Below are 14,610 nucleotides of genomic sequence, written 5' to 3'. Positions count from 1 at the left end.
TAACAAATATTTATTGAAGGCCTACAAAGTGCTGGATACTATGCCAGGTTTTAGGAATAATGGTATCAAAAGTCATGATTCCCCCCCCACACACACACAAGGACAAGTCCAGTGAATATATTCATAGAAAAATAAAGCTGGAAAGGACCTTGGAAATCATACAATAAAAGCCCTTCATTTTGCCAATAAAGCCCACAGAAATGAAATCACTTGCTAAAGGCCAAACAAATTGGTGGCTAAGCCAGATTTCATTATGAAGGATTTAACTTCTTTGATGTTGTAAAACTGCATTTATATGACCTCCAAGTTGCACAAAGTCATCTTTCTAGATCTCTTTCATGCGTATACATGGAACATGAGCCAAAAAATCTCTAGTAGTAGTAGTAGTAGTAAAAACAACAGACACTGACATGTACTGAGAGTTTGAGCACTTTTAATGCATTAACTCATCCAATCATCACAGCTCTTCAGGGTAGATATTATTATCATCTGCACTTATAGACGAAGAAACTGAAGTTCAGAGAGGCAAAGTAATTTGCCAAGGTGCGTCAAAGATAGCAGTCCTCAGAGGTCTCACTCAAACTTCCTCAGGTCTTCCTTATGACGAAATCAATGCTCCAACCTCTACACAAACATTATACAAAAAATAAGTTAATGAAAGATTTCTCTGAACTTCTGATCAGGATATGGAAAATGTGTAGTGTAATTGAAAAAGAAGAAAGATACCAGAGATGACACAGTAGAACACGCTTTGTAACAAGCTCCCAGCCTCTTTGGAAGGTTGACAACCATGACATTTCTGTAGGTATTTGGGTAGCCCTGGAGTTTGATAAATACATTTTGACACTCATAATTTTTTTGTACTTTGTTAATTAATATGTTGTTAGACCATCTGAAAGTAGATTTCAATGGTTTTTTTAGTTCTTCAGAATGAGCACAAAGATCTACATGATTCCTTCATAAATGATTCACTCATTCTACAAATTTTTATTGAATGCATACTATGTATTAAGTAGTGCCTGTAGTGCTTGGAATGTATTGGTGAACAAAATCAACATGATCCCTATTCACATGATCATGGTTAAGCAGTAAGTAATGACTTAGTCTCTCCTTCCAGTGAAAGCATTATTGGCTCCTTCTCTTCCATCTACAAACAAACTCTGGTTTTCCTCCGCCTGAAATGGCTACTCTTCCTGCCCTATCTATTCACCACTCCCAAAAACATGGTTTCCTTGAGATCTCTTCTTACTCAACTTCAAACCTCTTCCCACTTTTGCCTCCAAACATTCTGCTGAGCTGTTCTTTCAATGACCTTTTTGTTATAAGAGTAAACTGGGCTGGGGGTGCCTGGGTGGCTCAGTCGTTAAGTGTCTGCCTTCGGCTCAGGTCATGATCCCGGGGTCCTGGGATTGAGTCCCACATCAGGCTCCCCGCTCTGCGGGAAGCCTGCTTCCCCCTCTCCCACTCCCCCTGCTTGTGTTCCTGCTCTCACTATCTCTCACTATCTCTGTCAAATAAATAAATAAAATCTTTAAAAAAAAAAAAAAAAGAGTAAACTGGGCAAAGGAGAATATGGTAGGCTGAATAAGGTCCCGCCAAAAATATCCAGGTCCTCATCACTGGCACCTGTGACTGCTTACCCTACATGGTAACAAGAAATTTGCAGATGTGATTAAAGGATCTTGAGATAGGGTAATTATCCTGGGTTATCCAGATCAGCCCTAAACATAATAAGTACTGTTTTAAGAGGGAGACGTAGGGAGATCTGAAGATGGAAGAGAAGAAGGCAATGTGAAAATGGAACAAAGAGAGAGATTTGAAGACACCACACCAATGACCTTAAAGACAGAGGTAGGGACCATGAGGCAAAGAATGTATCTCTAGAAGCTGGAAAAAACAGATTCCCTCCTAGAGCCCCTGGAGGGAACATGGCCCTGCTGACACCTTGTTTCAGCCCCATGAAAACCATCTCAGATTTCTGACTTCCAGAACAGTAAGAGAACAAATGTGTGTTCTTTTAGGCTACCAAGTTTGTGGTAATTTTTTTTACAGCAGCATAGGAAACTAACACAGAGGGTGGGTCCGAGAGTCTTCACCCAAATCTGTGGTCTCTTGGTCTTCCTGATCACACAGCTAGATGATGTTTCTCAGATCCCTTTCAGTTTCTCTTCCTCTGCTTTGTTAAAACTCTCTACAGACCTTGATAAAGATGTCATATGTCTTGAAATTCTCTCTCTTGTGGATTCCTTGATTTTTCACTACTCTGCTTACTCACTTATCTCTAGAACCACATGATCTCTGCCTCCTCCGACAAGCTCCTCATCCCTCCCTTTCTCCATGGTTTCTGCTCCATTCTTTGTACATCTCCCCCTTGACAATCTCATCCTCTCTGAGAGTTTTACCTATAACAATGATGCGCATAATAACCAACTATGGACCCAGTCCTAGACTTTCGCTTGTCCAGCTAACCTAACTGAGCCTACCCCTATCTGACTGACAGAAATTCACGTTTATATTTATTGAAAAAAATCAACTCTCTCCTTCTTCCCTATGTTTCTACCTGGCACCATCATTCTCTCAGTCAGCTGGAATCAAGACTTAGAGTCCTCTTTCTGGAAGGATGAGGCTTTGCATTAATTTTTGATATAATATCTGTTATAGTCATTCAATATAGTCATTAAATCAGTATTTACTGAATGTTTACCATATTCCAGGTAACCTACTGGGCTACAGATACACTGACGTACTGAATAAAGTTATTTGCCCTTATAGAAGTTACATTTTAGTAAAGAGGGCACACCATAAACAAATTAACAAGTCAATATGTATGATTGGTGGTGCCAAGTACCACAGAGAGATATAAGCAAGGAAGAAGATATGGCAGAGCCTGCTAACTGTTTTCCTGTATTGATATTCCAGAATAATATTTCCCAGCCTCCCTTGCAGTTAGATTTATCCATGTGACTAAATGCTAGTAAACGGAATGTGAACAGAAGTATGATTTGTGATTTTTAGGCCAAAGCTTTTAAAAACAGATGTATCCTTATATTTGCTGCAGGTTTTCTATATATAGATCCTCTTGAAGGGATCCAGAATATACGACTGTGCATGATTATTTTGGGCTGATGACATTTTAGAATCAACAGACGCAGGAAGAATTTTTTTTTTTCTTTTTCTTTTTCTTTTTTTTCCTGAGTTCCTCTTAGGGCTTAACAGCCTAAAAGCAGAGTCTCCTAAAAGAAGTCAACTGTCATAAAGCATTTCCCCATGAATTTTGCAACCAGGGAAGTTTAACTCCCATCACCAAGCATAAGAAAGTAGCACTGAGATAAGAAATTGCCTAAGTAGACAATTATCACAGAACTACCATATCTCCCATCTGTTCTCCAAAAGGCCTATTTATCTTTCCTAAAAGTCATTTGTTTTCTCACGCCCTTCCCCTATCAAGATGGGATATAAGCCCCAAATTCTTACCATCATTTTGAACTACATTTTCTATGAGCTTCTATTTATATGGATACATGGATAACTTTGTTTTTTTTCTCTTCCTGATCTTTCATCAGTTTAATTTGCAAGCCCTCAATTACTTAAACTAAGGGAGTAGAAGAAAAGTTTTTCCTCAACACTCTACCAAGATTCTTGCTCCTGTTTGCTGATTGAATCTATCATACATGTGTGTTAAATTTTATTAGGCACATTTTCTACATCTATTGAGATAACCACATGTAATTCATTACATTAATTTAACCTATTTTTAAGAGATTTTTCTGGGTAGGTCATTATTTAGTGGATATTTATCTACCTTTGCATTTTAAGAACAGAACCTAGTAGGTCATTATACCAGAAGCTGCTAATTGTCCATCAAAATTTATTTATTGATCTCTCCCCTATTCATTGTAATAGAGTTGAAACTGAATGTGGTGACTGAATTATAAACTGCAGAGTCTGGTAAATGTTTGGCAACTGGCCTTTGCATTGGGGGGAGCCCTGATTTGTAGCATTTGTAGTTTCTTTGCTGTATTTACACTATAGCAAATTTCAAGCTACCAGTGTGATATCAATAAATACAGAATTGGAAGAGATTTTTCCAGCACCCCACTGTCTAGAGACCACATTTTCTAGACCACCTTGCAGTTGGATGCAGTTAGATGTAACTGACTGGGTGACTAGGTTCTTACCAGTAAAATGAGAAGGAAACTAACATGTGTAACTCCTTTTACCTCAAGATAGTAATCGGATATGTCCATCTTCTTTTTTACCTCTTCTGTGACCCACAACCCATGGTGACTCATTTTGTAAACCACATAGATGATATTGATGTTTCAGTAAAAATATGGTCCCATCATCAACACCCAGAATTTTTTTTTAAGAGGCAAATTCTCGGGCCCCACTCATAACCTACAAAATCAAAAAGTCTAAGGGGGTACCCAGCAGGCTGAATTTTTTTAGAGCTCTGTAGGTGATTCCAATTTGCACTAACGTTCGAAACGTACTGCCTAAGAGATAATGAAGCAACATCATCGATGAAACACTGATAGAATACGTGACATGGCTAACTAACCTGGAGCACTACCCTGCAACATTCACATAAAACAGGAACAAGTCTCAGTGCTCTGTAAATCACTGAGGCCTTCTTTGTCTAATGGTTTAACTTCACTTTAATTAATACAGCTCTGATTTTTTTATTAGCACTGAATTTAATGTAATAATAGCTTATTTAGGATTTCATTTACTAAGATTTCACTTAGGATTTTTGCATTTACATTCATGATTGAGGCTGATGTATATTTTTCCTTTTTACCAGCCCTAGTCCAGTTTTCACATTAAGGTTATACTGGCCTTGGTAGATTCTTTTTTTTTTTTCTTTCTCACTCTCTAGGCATTCCACTCCCTGTGCAGGACACCTCTGGTGACTGTCTCCACCTCTTACCACAGTGGGGTGGGGTCTTTGCTCTGTGACTAGATGTGAATCGGACAGATCTTGTCACCTGCCGGTGGCCATCTTGCTTCAGTTGCTGGGTTGGGCCCAGGCCACCACTGTGGCTTTCCAACTCCGGGGTCCCCTGCTTGCCCTAAGCTGACAGTAGCTGGGAGCACTCTTCTTGTGAGAAACATTTTAATAACTTTAAATTGAACAATCATAATTCCCTATAGCAACCATGATTTAGAAATATCAGTAGTTAACTGTACATGTAGCTGTATACACACACACCTGATTCTCCTTAACTATCACCAAACTTTTTTTTTTTTTAAAGAGAGGGAGAAAGAGAACAGGAAGGGGGTGGAGGGGCAGAGGGAGAGGGAGAGAGAGAATCTTAAGTAGGCTCCATGTCCAGCACAGAGCCTGATGTGGGGCTCGATCTCATAATCCTGAGATCATGACCTGAGCTGAAGTCAAGAGTTGGACGCTTAACCGACTGAGCCACCCAGGAGCCCCAAACTTAGAGACTTTTACACTAAGGCAGCAGAATATGCTTAATCTTGAGATGTTTGCCCTATCTAGCTCCTTCTTTATAGTGCCTCTGTGTTTCTAACATTTTATTCCTTATCTTACCTGAGAGAGATTATGACCAGTTCAGCATTTTGGATTTCACAAAATTCTTACAAAATACAGAGCAATGTTACTTTTCCATACGAATGGACAGACTGAGAAATCAAAGCTCACCAATTTTTCTTCCTACATCTTGAACCTAGCCTCTGTCTCCTATATTCAGGCATTTCCTGAGCCAGTCTCTTCTGTAATCTGTCCATCTTTGGCCTTCCCACTGCCAAGACTATTGGGATGCTCTGCAAAACAGGCCTTCTTTCTCCATTTTATTCTCTCTGCAAATGATGTTACATTCTGCTCTCCTAGTCTCAACCATAGGCCTAATATACATACTATTACAATTGCTGCTAATCCTGGAAAGTCCCCACATTAACATACACCTGAAGAACACATCCTCAGTGTCAAATCCAGGGTCCTCTGCTGTCTAGTGTATGTTTTAAATCTAAATACATGGCAGTCCAAAAGGATGCTTTCCCATGTCATGGCTTTCACCCTGCCTTGCTGCTCACCTACAATGTCCTTGCCCACCACTGTTGATATGTATCAAAGTTCTACCTGTCCTTTGAAACCCACGTCAAATGCTCTGCCTGACATGAGTCTTTTATAAATGTTCCAGCTGATAGTTGTTTCAACTCCTGAAATCCTGTAACATTTTCTCTCTCTTTTGGCAGTTCTTAATGCTTTACTTTGGATTTTGGCTCTGTGTCACCTCTGCTTTTGTACACCCAATTTGGGTCTCATTATGGTTACACCAGGCTTACGGGAAGTGCTCAATAACTGAGTGTGTAACTCATGTATTTTTTTGGTGAAGTGAGGGGAAAAATATCACCACCACTAACCACCACTGTGGTTTGCTTAGTCATATGGGGGACTCTACCTAAGAATTTGATCTAGGATGTGTTTTTATGAAATTCAAATTTCATAACTTCTGGCAGTTCTTTATACCACTAAAGGTATCTCAAGGTTAATAATCAATTTAGTTAAATTTAGCATAGCACATCAGTGAGTTTTTAGATATGCAAATAATGGCTATTATTGAAAGAATTTTTACCTAAGGCTGATTTTTAATGGATCTCCATGACTCAAAATATTTCTATCTTACTTTTACTGTTTAGGAGTCCAGCAGAGTGAAATTTTCCAGCTTTCTAAGGTGTTTGATTTCTGGGCTTTCTCCATTCCCTTCAATCTCTCCTTCCAAACCAGCCATCTTTCCCGGGCTCATCTCTTCCTTGCAATGTTTTTGCTGGTGGCAGCCAATTACAACCAATACACACTCCTAACAAATTACTTCTCAGTCTTGTACCCTGGAGCTAGAGTCTGGGTAGTGACAAGATCTGATGTCAAGTTTTCTCAGCCTCAGAATTTACCAAAAACATTGTCATTGCATAAGACAGAATTCCAGTGTTTCTGTTTCTGATATTTAACTGCTAAGCCAATGTCACACATTTTAAGTTCCTGTTACAACAGCACACCACTTAATACAGGAATTAGTACTGTGAAATCAACACTAGCTATGCTAGCCTACAAATTCCAAAATCTCACAATAAATGCTTCTTACTCACATAAAATCCAGTTGTCACCAGGAGAGAAATCCACTCCATGTAGTCATGCAGGGACCCAGACAGACAGAGGCTCTGCCATCTTCCAAACAGCACAGTTTCCAAGTTTCCAAGGTGGCCCTGGATGTTGCCATTCCCTGGAATATGGGGGAAGAAAATGTAGAGAACCATACAGAAGATTTTATGGACCAGGCCTGGAAATTAAATATATAAATATAATACACACACACACACACACACACACAACTTCTCTCTGTATAGTCTATCAACCAGAACTCAATTACCTGGCCATAACTAACTCCTTGGCAGACTTAGAAATGTTACCTGGCCATAACTAACTCCTTGGCAGACTTAGAAATGTATTCTTGCCATGACCCAGAAGGAAGAGAAGCCAGATTCACTGAATCCATCACTTGTTTCATTCAAGTGGTGATTTGTGGACTTGTAAGAAAATGTACAACTTAGTGACTTGAGAAGCAATGTCTTAAAATGGAAAGAGCTTGGTCTTGGACATCAAACAGATCTAGGCTTAGCTCTAGGCTCAGCCACTCATTACATATGTGACCTTAATTGATTTTATGAACTTCTCTGTGACTGATTTCCTCACCTGTAAAATAGAGCTAAAGTACCTACTTCATATAGGACTATGAAGAAAAGCAAGTGAAGTAATATATTTAAGAACTTAAAGTACCTGCCAAAAATGTTAGTATTTATATCAAAATTATTGAAAGAATTTTGCTGAGAAATCAGAAGTATAACCTGATATTAGTTTTACTTTCCTTATTCAAACAAAAAAAATCAACTTCGAGCTGATATTTGTGAAATTTCTAATTGTCAAATAATTCCTTCCCACTATGAAGAAATATTAAGCCTCCAAAGTCAGTTAAAAGGAATCTGAAAGAGCTTATATAAAGATAAATGTTGCTTCACAGATGTTCCAAGCAGAACAACACAAAGCACTAGAAAACATCTGCATAGGGGTCAGACTTTGTACCTCAGCAGTGGTGTACCCCAAAGGGAGCAAGCCAGTTTCTTCTTGAGCAGAAATGGCAGGGTTTGGTATCTTGCTTATGTCAAGACAAGATTGCTTTCAGAATCTAAATGTAAAACATTTTCCACCTTCCATTTGCAAATAGAAAATTGCTCCCTGTGATCAAGAACAAGCCCCAAACAATGCATTCAGTGTGACTAAAGCTTTGGGTATCTCCATGAATCTCTCTCTCTCTCTCTCTCTCTCTCTCTCTCTCACACACACACACACACACACACACACACACACACACACACAAGGTTCATGGCACAAAATCTGCCTGTGACTACATCCTGCCCAGGAATGTCACTGCCTCTTCACACTAAAGCAATAAGCCATCAATATTTTTCCTACTCGTTTTAACACATTTCACCCAAAAATCCTCATTTTGTTAAACATATCCCTGAAAAATCCAAACTCCAAAATGCTAGAAAGTTTTAAGCAATCAAAAAGAATGTGATATATATGGTGGGGGGGGGGCAGGACAAAACAGTAAGTGAACTTCCTGGAAAATAAATCCAAATTATTGATTTAAAAGTGTACTCATTTGCAGGGTGCCTGAGTGGCACAGTCAGTTAAGCATCTGACTCAATTTTGGCTCAGGTTAGGATCTTGGGGTCATGAGACCAAGCCCCACATCAGGCTCTATGTAGGCTCAAGGGGTAGTCTGCTTGAGTCTCTCTCTCTCTCCTTCTCCCTCTGTCCCTCCCCCCAACCTCAAATAAATAAATAAATCTTTTTTTTTTTAAGATTTTTTATTTATTCATTTGAGACACAGAGATACAGAGGGAGAGAGGGAGAACATGAGCAGGGGGAGAAGCCGACTCCCCGCTGAGCAGGGAGCCCAACGTGGGGCTCGATCCCAGGATCCTGGGATCATGACCCAAGCCAAAGGCAGATGCTTAAACCATCTGAGCCACCCAGGTGCCCCTAAATAAATAAACCTTTAAAAAAGAATAAAAGTATACTCATTTGGAATGTGGAATTACATGCATTCCAGATGTTGTTGTTATGCCCCCATTTCATTATTCATATTGAGATATTAGGAAGATCATTTTCCAGAACCCACTGTATCTCTCTTCTGTCTGTAGTCTGAGCCCACATTTAAGTCTTGATTTTTCTTGAGAATGTTGTCTCATGCCCAGATGCTTGCTTTATTCCATTCTTAGAAGTAGAGATAAAGAAGGGTGCTTAGGCATAAGGGAGGCAGAAGATGTGGTAGTATTTGCTTTCTTTCTCTATTTTGATGGTGATGTTGACATGAGGTTTCTAAATTTATGCAACTACTATTTTGACTCATGAAAATCATAGTTTTTTGCCTGCCTCCTGCTTCCTTCTCATTGTTCTAAGAATCAAAGTTTGAGGGATAATTGAGATTATCTACTAACAATAACTAACTGTCCTTGAATAATCTTAAAATATCAAATGTCTACATGCAAAGTTAAGGACTGATATCTAAGCAGTGTCCTGGCCCGATTGGGAAATGAGCCCCAAGTGGAAGTGAACACAAATCATGACAGAACTGAGAAGCGAAATATCCTGTCATTTGTCCTCATTATGGGCATCTGGTTTTTTGCAGAGGAATCCCACACATTCACTTTGGTTGGTTTCAACAAATATATAAGAAAAAATAGTCTCTCATCCTAACACCCAAACCAGTCAGGCACTAGTACACAGATAAGTAGATACAGAAGAGAGGAAATCTTAGGAAGTAATATGGTGTGTAAGCAAACTGTATTTTCCAAAGATGACCATAATTTCTCCATCCCACATGCTCTTCTTACCAGGTGTTATGGACTGAATATTTGTGTCCCCCCAAAATTCACATGTTAAAGCCCTAATCCTTAATGTGATGGTGTTAGGAAATGGGAACTTTGGGAGCTAATTAGGTTTGGATGAAGCTATGAGGGTAGAGCCCCATGATGGGATTAGTGCCTTTATAAGAAGAGGAAGAGACACCAGAGCTTCCTCTCTCTGCCACATGGGGACCCAGCAAGATGGTGGCCACCTGCAAGGCAGGAACAGTATGCTTACCAAGAGCCTGCTGATATCATCCACCAGTATAACTCTTATCCCTGCCTAACGGTCTCTGGGCAAAAGGAACCCAACAAACAAAACATAGTTTAGACACCAGTGGAAATCTTACTGAGTGCCCCTTGGTAGTAAGCATTCCTCTTCTGAGAACCAAGATCTCTAGGAGCACCTGGCTGGCTCAGTTGGTAGAGCATCCGACTCTTGATCTCAGGGTGGTGAGTCCAGCTCCACACTGGATGTACAGAGTACTTTTAAAAAAATCACTATACCTGCACAGCCTATAATTATGGAAGCAGGAAATGCAAAATTTTCAAGTGAATTGGGAATGGTGAGACCACTCCTACTTCCACCCCATGATTCTGACTCATGTATTATGCTTTCTGGGGGCATGGTACCAGATAATTGTCTTTATTTAGGGTATATAGCATATCCTGGAAAATGGTGCCCTATCCTCTAAAGGAGTCATCTCCAAGTAGGCACCTCAACTGTGTCTCTAAGAGACCATTCTGTGACTCTATTAGGTAAAAAGCTTCTAGATGACACAGTATGTGATATGGCCAGTGGATTTCATGGTCATAAGCCCACTTCCATACCTCCTTTGCTCTAAATTTGGTCTCTTGGTCTAAGGCAATCTCATGTGGATCCCATGTCAGTGGACTAAATACTCTGTAAGACCCTGGAGAGTAGTGCTGTCTGGAGCTCTGCAGCAAGGAAAGGCAAGCATATACTCAAAATGTGTGTTAATTCCAGTCAAGATGAATCACTGACCCTTCTGGGCTAAAAGTCCAAAGTAGTAAACTTGCAACCTAACGCCTGGTTAATTTTCCTGAGGGTTAACGCCATAGAACAGCCATGTCTCTGTTGCTGGCAGGTTGAGCATTTGGCAAGAGCAGTCAGCCTTGGTAGCCAGGAGCCCATGCTGTTGGGCCCATGCATAGCCTCCATCTCTTCCACAGTGGAGACTCTACTACGGTGTCCAATATGCTAGAACCAGTGGAGCCAATGACAGAGGCTGACTGACTTTAAATAATCAAAGCATCCTGTCTACTTAGTTAGTCAGTGCCAGGTCTGTGGTTGATGCTCTGTGGTAGGCAAAAACAAGTTTTCATACTTTAGGACTATTCTATTCAACCCATTTACATCCTTCTTCCTCAGTCTTCCTTGTCCCCTGTCCCTCCCAATACTTTTTCCTTTCGGGGCCATGACCAACTAGCCAGATGATTTGTTTATACCCATGAATCCATGTATAGTCTTCCCTTGGACTATCTCCTTCAACACAAAGTGAATGACCACCTGCACAACCCAGGGCTTTACCCATTGGGAAGATTTTCCATACTGACATCTATCAAAGTCACTCCTCATTGGGTTGTAGAGTAACATCAGTCCATTTTCAGCTCATACTGACACATAAAACTGACCCAATGGTAAACAAGCTCAGTCTCCATCACCATCTACAATTGCTTCCAAAGGTACACACCAAACAGCTATGGGTCTGAGCTGAAGGAGAGGCATCAGTACAATGAGAGCGGATGGCATTCAGTGGTCTAGGCCATCTACCCGTGAAGCTAACTCATGTCCACTAACCCTTCTCATGCCTAATCTGGGATGGACCACTTCCACCATCTTATAAGAGTACTACTGAGCTCCCCAAACCCCCAAATTCATGACTCAACAGGTGAGAAAACCCAGGATATGAAGATTAGTTCTGGTCACACATGACTTACCACCCAGGGTCAGATACTCTATCTCTACCAGATCCAACCAGAAAGCAGGAACTGCTTTCTGAATGGTATAAATCTGTGCTACAGATGAAATGGACTTGCTTTAGAACTGCATTGTCCAATACAGTAGCCAATGACCACATGAGACTATTTATGCTTAAATTAAGTTAATTAAAATTAAGTAAAATGAGCCCACACCCTCAATGCTGGTCTCACACGCTCACCGCAGGTCCCAGCAGACCGCATGCGGGAGGTAGAAAAGATGGCGGAGGCGGTTGCCACAGAGACAAGTGCAGGGAGCAGCGACACATGTCCCACATCCGAGTCATCATGAAGAGCTCCCTCCTCCCGCCCCCCAGGTGTTGATCAACCAGGAGGTGCAGGGTGTCCATGGCCAAGGCTGTGGAACTCTTTGTTCAATATCTAGCCACCTATTCCTAGAGACATGGCAGTGAAAAAGAAAAGGAAGCACTCAATGACTCGTGAAATACTGCAGAGGAATCGGAAACTTTTTATTTTCTTGCAGATTTATTACCCAAGATGATTTTAGCTAGTAAATATCTGAAAAAGCTTAAAGAGGGGAGAAGACAAGGAAGAGAATGACAGCAATGATGAAAGTGATGGGGAGGAAGTAGAATCCTAAACCAAAAAGGAGGCACTTTAAAAATCAGCCTGCTGAGGACCCTCCCGGATTGACACCATTGCTTTGAAGTAAACACAGCACTGTGCGACTTTAGGCTCCTCGGTTTTCAGAGACTTGAAATACATTGTGTTCCTTCCTGGCTGAGAGCAAGCACCTGATATGCCCACACCGTAAATGGCCAGAAGGAAAGTAACCTAGACAGCAGCCTCTCTCTGACGAGCCCATGCTGCAGTTGGCAGTACCAAGAAATTTGCCTCTACAGTCAGGCAGGCACTACCAGATGATCTGCTGCAGCTGCAAAAGCTCTAAAGGCAAAAACAATGTTGCTTAACTGTTTAATTTACAGACAGATTTTTGAAGAGGCGCTAAATACCAGTGTGTAAATTCATAGATTATATCTGGAAATTAGCTCTTGTTAAACAACTAGATCTAGTTTGAGCTAAATATGTAGCTTATGGGTAGTATGTTACATTTTAATTTTCCTCTTTCAAGAAAACTTGACTATTTTGTCCAAATACTCACTGCATGTTTTTAACTGTAAAGAAATACTTTTTTTCTTTTTTTTTATTACAAGCAGTATGTGTTTTTACAGCAAATGCCTTACGGAACAAGTTTTCGAGCCCTCTTTTGTTCTAATGCCTTGCTTATTACCTGAAACTTTTGTGAAATTTAAAAATAACTATTTCTAACATTTTTATTCCCAGAAAAGAAGTGCCAGTTAATTAAACCAAATACAAAAAGAAGTATTACCTCTGCATAAGCATATTTTTCTTAAAAACATTGTTAAAATTTTGTATATGGAAGATCTCTCATTTTACTGTCCCTTTGTTTATGACCAAAGTCCTTTTTTTTTACTGTTCATGAGAGAAAACTTACCATAAGCCCTATTTTTTTCTCTCATAGAGTAAATTTTTGGCTGTCTTGTCAGTCACTTTTTTAAAAGATTGAGTTATAATTTACATCCAGTAAAATCATCCTCTAATGTCTGACCTGTTGGTCGTGTAAGTGATCAATATACAGGACAGTTCCATCACCCCAAATACTCCCCTGTACCCTCTGGAGCCTCTTTCCTTAGCCCCAGGCAACCACTCATGTTTTCTGTTCCTCTTGTTTTAAAATCCCCCAAAATTAAATTAAGTAAAATGTCAGATAGGTAGGTAGATAGGTAGATAGGCAGACAGACAGACAGATGAAATAACGCTAGCCATACTTCAAGTGCTTGGCAGTATATGTGGCTAGTAGCTATTATATTGCATAGAACACTTCAACAATGCAGTCTGCTGTTCTAGAACCCTGGAGTTCCACATAGTAACTCTTCTTTGGAGCTTGCTATAAACTCTATATAGTGTCCTTTCCCATGACAGATACCTTAGTACTATAGGATCTGCCAGGTTGTATGGTCTAGGTGCAGGACTGTTTGCTTCATAGCCTAGACCTCCTGCAGACTCTCCTATATTTAAAACTGTCAGTTCATGTTCTTTATTAAAGGCAATGGAGCAGCATTCTCAAATATGGAATGTATTGCCTTCAGAAGTCAAAGAGGTTTTCCAAGCATTGTGCTTGGTATCCATAGTAGTGGGAGGTGTGAGAATATGTCTTATTTTGGAATTAGATGTTATAGTATGCCCCCTAACTCCAGACCCCTGCCAATTTCATTGAGAGCCCCTGAATTTTCATAGGTTTATCACCTACCCTCTGGAGCACGTAGGTTTATCTTCTACCCTCTGGAGTCACTTCTTGCTTATCTGGTCCAGTTACCATATCATCAATACAGTGGAAGAATGTGATGTTCTAAAGATGTCCAAATGTTGTGGGTCCCTTCCAACTATAGCATGATTGAAGGTCGAAGAGTGAACATTGACCCCGGGAAAGATCTGAACTAAACGTATACTCTTCTCTGTCTCCTGGGAATGCAAACTGCTTATTGGCTTCCTTTCTAAGAGGGATGGAAAATAATATGTCTGCTCAATAAATGGCTGCATGCCACATGCCAGGGGCTGTGTCGTTCTGTAGGAAGAAAGGAAGGAAGGAGGGAAGAAAGGAGAGAAGGAAGGAGGAAAGGAAGAAACAAACAA

General features: G+C 40.2%; 1 long non-coding RNA gene across 1 annotated transcript in view; it reads right to left on the bottom strand.

Annotated features, from left to right (window-relative positions):
- Positions 1 to 416: 416 nt before the first annotated feature.
- Positions 417 to 14,610, bottom strand: part of LOC112834788 (uncharacterized) — an 81,728-nt gene continuing 67,534 nt past the window's right edge. The window contains exons 2-3 of the long non-coding RNA XR_003211032.2: positions 7,111 to 7,244; positions 417 to 624 (exon numbers count right to left, since the gene is read on the bottom strand). This is a non-coding gene — a long non-coding RNA (uncharacterized lncRNA). The remainder of the gene's footprint in view (positions 625 to 7,110; positions 7,245 to 14,610) is intronic.

This window comes from Callorhinus ursinus, unplaced genomic scaffold (assembly GCF_003265705.2).
Source record: "Callorhinus ursinus isolate GAN/ISIS: 27379988/994484 unplaced genomic scaffold, GSC_fseal_2.0 scaffold17, whole genome shotgun sequence".
Lineage (NCBI taxonomy): Eukaryota > Metazoa > Chordata > Mammalia > Carnivora > Otariidae > Callorhinus > Callorhinus ursinus.
The sequence above is the reverse complement of the archived record's forward strand: the minus strand, read 5'-3'. Positions and strand labels throughout refer to the sequence as shown.